Source organism: Halyomorpha halys, unplaced genomic scaffold (genome assembly GCF_000696795.3).
Source record: "Halyomorpha halys isolate HHAL.00 unplaced genomic scaffold, Hhal_1.1 Scaffold802.1, whole genome shotgun sequence".
Taxonomy (NCBI): Eukaryota; Metazoa; Arthropoda; class Insecta; order Hemiptera; family Pentatomidae; genus Halyomorpha; species Halyomorpha halys.
Window position 1 is genome coordinate 26,162 of NW_027106006.1, and position 6,210 is coordinate 32,371.

Here is a 6,210-nt window from a genome sequence, read left to right on the forward strand (position 1 = left end):
TAATTTATATGTGTGTATGTGTGTGTGTGTGTGTGTTTTAGCACATCTACATGAAACAGAAATCACCTTAAGCGTTTTTTGTGTTGCTTTTTTTTTATCCCTCAAGGCTTTAATAGCTCCGTAGCTAATTAAAAATGTAAATAAAGAATATTCGAAGTTAGCAGCTGCCTTAAATCTACCATTATTATTTAAATATATTTCTCTCAGACATTTTCAGATACGCCACTTGACCAATAGACAGACGATATATAATCTCGAAAATGACATTTTATATTATAAAAAGACAGAACTGTTCAAACTGAAGATAAGTAAGCCTTACTGTTTAAAACTAATAGCTCAATAGAAGGGGAAAAGGTAAAAAAAAAACTTATCTACAATATTCCTTAGCATAATAAAAAATTATCCATAATATTGGATATTAATCAATTTCCAATAGTGATATGGGACTAATCAAAAACCTATCATTTCTATTTATCTGGACGGGTTATACAAACTTTTTTTTTTATTAATATCTGTATTGAAATTTAAAACTGTATATTATATAATACATTCAGTAAAATTGATCTTAGTTAAAAAGGAGTTTAGAGAAAGGAGTGTTACAGGCATGTAGAGAAAATTTTAAATTCAAAATAAAGTTAAATATTCAAAAAAAAATTTCTTTTTGCTTCAAATGAAAAATAAACTCTTTGCTTCAATTTTCTGTAATTTATTATTTACCTTTTTTTTTTCAGAAAAATATCAGATTAAGAATCAATATATACTCCTAAACTATTTATGCGAGAAATCATATATACAAATACACATAGATATACAAAACAAAAAAAAAATATGAAAGAAAGCAAAAGCAGCATTATACTTTTGTCTGTTGACATTATAAATAAATATATTTTTTTTTATATAAGGTGAAGGCAGGCATACGAATAAAGATTAAATGGGCTGATAATAGTTTACCACAAATTTATTAATTTATAAATTTATGAGTACACGAGACATTCTCAGTTACAAAATCAACAAGGACTCACAATTATTATCCTGCTATACATACCCACAAGAATAAAGATAAAGTTATTAACTACAATTTTTAGTGATTTGACTATATCAAAACTAAAATTATTTCAAGGTCAATTAAAAAATAATTAATGCAGATTCTAATAAATCAATATTTGAAATTGCAGTGCGATAAACGGTATTACGTAACTGCCCCTCAGAAACATCTCACTATTAAACAATTACATTTGAGAAAGAACACTTAAACTTTCTTGAAGCGATGATTGTCCTGCGTTCCCACTATTATTGTGCCCAACAACCGTGCTTCCTAAATGTATATATACATATAAACTGTCACGTGAAGGATAGAATAATCTTTGGAAGATAAAACAATCTTTGAAAGATAGAGAGAAAAGTATAAGTAGTTATTGATTATCTCAAAAGGAGTTCTTTAGTTTATCATGCCATTGCTTTATTCTTTTCTTTATCAATAGTAGATTGATGAAGACACATATAGTTTTATTAAAACTTTTCCACTACATACAAAAAGTTCCAATTGAAATATATTACATATTACCCCAGTTATATGTTACTTGATAAACTCAACACTATTATAAAAAATTTATAAGTTTAAGTATAAACTTTTAATCTGAGAGGTTCAAACATTCACTCAGGAACTAATCTTAAAATAAATCTTTACTTCAACATAGACAACGCACATGTTTTTGATCATTTCGTTTAAACAACAATATATAATAACTAAGAGTAATTATTATTTAATTTGGAGGTATAATAGATGATGAGCATTTAAGTTATTTTTATTTAATTTGTAATTCACACTATTCAAATATTTATTTTTAATCTTAATGAATAAATAATACTGATTAAATGCAGGACCTGGACCTCAGATAAGTGCAATTGATCCAGCACTTATATTGGCCACACTCTAAATAAATAATAATTAAAAGTTAAAAATCCTTTCATATGGTTTCAAATGAAATAAAATCATGAAGTACATTCTAGTCTTCATAAAATAGGCACGATTACATTGATTGGGTTTGATAGAGAGGGGGTAAACCTAAATGATTGGGTTTGTTTATAATATAGACTCTCACATTAAAGATTTCTCTGCATAGATAAATATGTGAAGAACCTAGCATTAAAGGAAACATTCAGGGAAAATCCTTCTTCCCACCTTCCTCCTAAACGTATCTAAATCCTTTTCAAGTCATTTATGAATATTACAGAACTAGCACATTTGGTTCTACACTTCACCCAGATTGTTCAACAAACATTGGCTGGAATTTAGAAGCAAAATTTCTATCCAAGCTCATTCCAAAACTGGTGGCCAATTTTAACTGGTAATTTGTTACTACCATCATGGAGTAGAAATTTACAGGGAACTATTGGCCCTCTGGAGGAACGAAGGGAGCAGGATAGAAAGTACATGACCACAGCAGCCCTTTTCAAATCGTCCATCATCCATCAGGTACCTCAAATCAACAGATAAAGAAGACGTAGACCCCACTAAATCCAAATTAACTAGCATACTAACAATATTCCAACCCTTTGGCTTTCTAACTCATATAAACTATGTACACACCAATAGTCAATAGCTTTAAATATATTTATCTACTTAGTATACAGTCTAATTTAATTATAGAATCAGTCTTATATATGTATATCAATCCATTACATAGACTGACTACACCCCAGATTGCAATAAATCAACATGCTAAATATCACATAGATTCAAAATATTATACATTGGATTACCAACCGTAGGGGTTTCGCGAGGACAGTCAGAGATGGATGAGCACCGTGTTCGGAGCAGTAAAACTGGCCGGGAATCCAAACTGAGTGTATATATTTTTTACTAACTTAAAGTTAATGTCTCCCAATATTTTCACATAGCTGTGCACACAGCTTGCTCTCGATACAAAATATATCTTGCTCTTCTACAGAGACCTTCCTGGTGTAGCTTCTTCTATCCTACCCAGGGAGAAGTGAGTAGAGTCCACAGCTTCCTTCCTCTTTCTTCATCATCTGAGGGAGATCGCTCTCCATCAGCACATGGTCCTGTTTACAGTAGTTTCTTTGTGTAAGAAAACAAATTCTTAATCCATACTTTCATTAATACTACCCTCTCCTTCCTCTTTCGTCCCCCCTCCTACCATTCTTCCAAATTGCCCAAGATTGGCGATTGAACTTTATAATAATACATCAATGTAGGAAACCTGCGGAACACTAGATACGACCATTTTATCCCTTTACTTTTATAACGACTCATTTATAATGAGTTTATGCCCTAACTCTCAACTTTCGTAAATTCAGAATGGAGGAAACATAAGGAAAACAAAATTGCGGGAACCTTCAAGGGTTGAGAGGAAGGACACTGTGTGTCAATCCATAAATGAAAATAATGCGCAATCCACTAATGAAGTTTCAAGGCACACTCGATATCCAGGAGATGAAATCTAACCACCGGATGAAGGTGAAATACCATCCTTACCTATGTAGCAATCATTTATATAAAAACACAGGATGTCCCACTATACAGGTTCAGCTTCCCATTTTATATAAGGAGTATGGTCCTTCTTTTAAGAGCATTATTAATTTTATAACCGTCTCCAGCACACCTAACTCTGGAATTCGTTATAAAATGGATACTTTTATTTATGGGTTCTTATAGTACATCAGATTTTAAGACAAAGTCATATTGGGCTTTTATTTATATTTTTAATCCAACGCTTGCTAATGATGTAAATCGCCAAAAACCCCAAACAATGTTTTAAGTTAATTAGACAATTTACGTACAAACAGTGGGAAAACCGAACAAGATCATTTTAGGATTATATTTCCCTTAACAACCTATTTTCTTAATCAAATTTCTAGTCCTGCCGTTGAGACTAAAATGGTGATGATGATGCCTTAATAAGTAAATGCCTCGAGTGAGATCTCCACGGAAAATTGTTTCCTAAAACGATTTTCCGCACTGTTTGTGCACAAGTAATCAAAAGTCATAAAACATTGTTTGCGTTATTTAGAGATATACCCCGTTAGATTGCATCGGTTCAAAAAAGTGCAGACTATAAAGTTGTCACTAAATCTGATTTACTATCAAAATTTGTATATAATTTAATCCATTCCATAGAAAATTCAAAGGAGAAAGTTAAAAAATTAACAATTCCCTCAGGAGAGAGGCCATATTCTGCTATTATGAATCAGAGAATTTTTTTTTTTTATGGTCCCCATCCTGGTCATTTCTGACATACGGGGGAGGGGAAGGGGGTTATATACAGGCGACCAAACTATTCTAACCATGATAAGTTTTTAAAAAGTTTCATAATAATAATAAGTTTTTACCATGGGAGGTAAACTTTTTCATTTTGTGGGACCGCCACTCAATGAAAAAATTCAACGCCCAAGGCCGGGGCGCCGCCCACAGATCTCTCATTGGTAAGACCTGCGCCTAACAACCTGATCTACGAACAGCCCCACGTTATCTAATTGTCTGAGTTTAATCAAATGACAAATGTAATGTTTACGGATGTAATTTTTTGCAACTACTAAAAGAATATGGTCGTATTGCCCTTTATGGAATTTCACATTTATATTTAAATATTTTTCCACACCTAATATGTCCAAAAACCAAATAAGATCATCTTTGATTTGATTTTCCATCCTCTTTGACTTCCAAAAAACAGATATATTAGTAAATTAAATATATTTAATTTGATTGGTGAATGATATTTAAAGTAAATAGGGATTATAAAGAAAATCAAGTCTTCTTATTCCATACTCTTGGGTTAATGATATTTCTTTCTTGTAGGGTAATTTTTAATAACACATTTTAAAAAAAATAAATTTAGGGCACAAAGTTTGTAATATCATTCTAAAAATAACAGCCATCCAAGATCCCCGTGGAACCAAAGAGGGTTCCCATCAAATGAAAACATCACTTGACCTGTTTAGTTATCTTTGACAGTATAAGGTGCGTAAATGTGAAAAACAAATTGCTTTTCCATCAAATTAAATCTCTAATATAGTCAGTAGCAACGATAAAAATCCTTATCATCGAAATTTCAATTTAATGTAAACGAGAAGAGTGCATCTTATTTTAAGACATTTATGTTAGAGATAAGAGAGAGTGAGCAAATATGTAACTGTTCTAGAACGTTCTTATCAGACAAGATATCATATTTGTTCTACGAAAACCCTTCCGCAATAAACAATTACCCTGTAGTTCTGCTAAACACTCATAAATTTCTTCTGTGCAAAGAAATTTTAAGAGTCTGAGAGCAGATTACATATGACAAACAAAAACACATGACGGACATGAATGTTTTAGCTCCATTACTCAAAATAATGTCATGTTTTTTGTTTAGTGTTTTATTATTAGACCTTTTTCGTCCCAGTTAAAAAATATATAAATAACTACTAAACACTATTTGGACAACTATGATTAACTAAATTTAATACGATAATAAAATATATTAAAAACAGTACATTCATTTCGATATTAAATATGAAACGTTACTATTGAATAGCTTTTCCTCATTTTTGTTAATATTCATCGCTACCAGTACTTTCTTTACCTTGCATATTATATCATGAATGGAAATGGTTCGTTGCAACCTGTCAGAAAAAAGGCTGTGGAGGGACTAAAATAATACAAAAAAATTGTAGTTTAAACTATAATGTTTGCCTGATCGTAAGTTTTCTTCTGGGGTAAAAAAAAATTGAACAAATTAAAAAAAAATAAGAACGAAAATATACAAAAAATAATAGAGAAGGATTTATAAAAAATAAGGATTAACTAGAATAATAATAATACATATAAAATAAAATCGCACAAATAATAATTTATTAAAAGAAATTATTAATTTTTTAGATTGAGTTCAAGTTTTATATTATCTTGTCTAATGTTATTCTTGAGAGGACACTCAAATAAACTAAAAACACTGTAAATCAATATATTTTTTTTATTTGAATTAATTATTTTGTCAAACATGTAAATGACAAATAATAAAATATTTTGAAAGGAATATGGTCTGGGTGCGGTCAAAAAAAACAACTCAAATAGTAGAAATATACTATTTTAATGAGCCAACGTTTCGCCCCACGTTGCAGGGCTTCTTCAGGGCTAAAAAAAGATACAAACACATAGTTACAAAAGGAAAACAAAAACATAAGTGTAAAATAACAGGGGTATAAAATGTA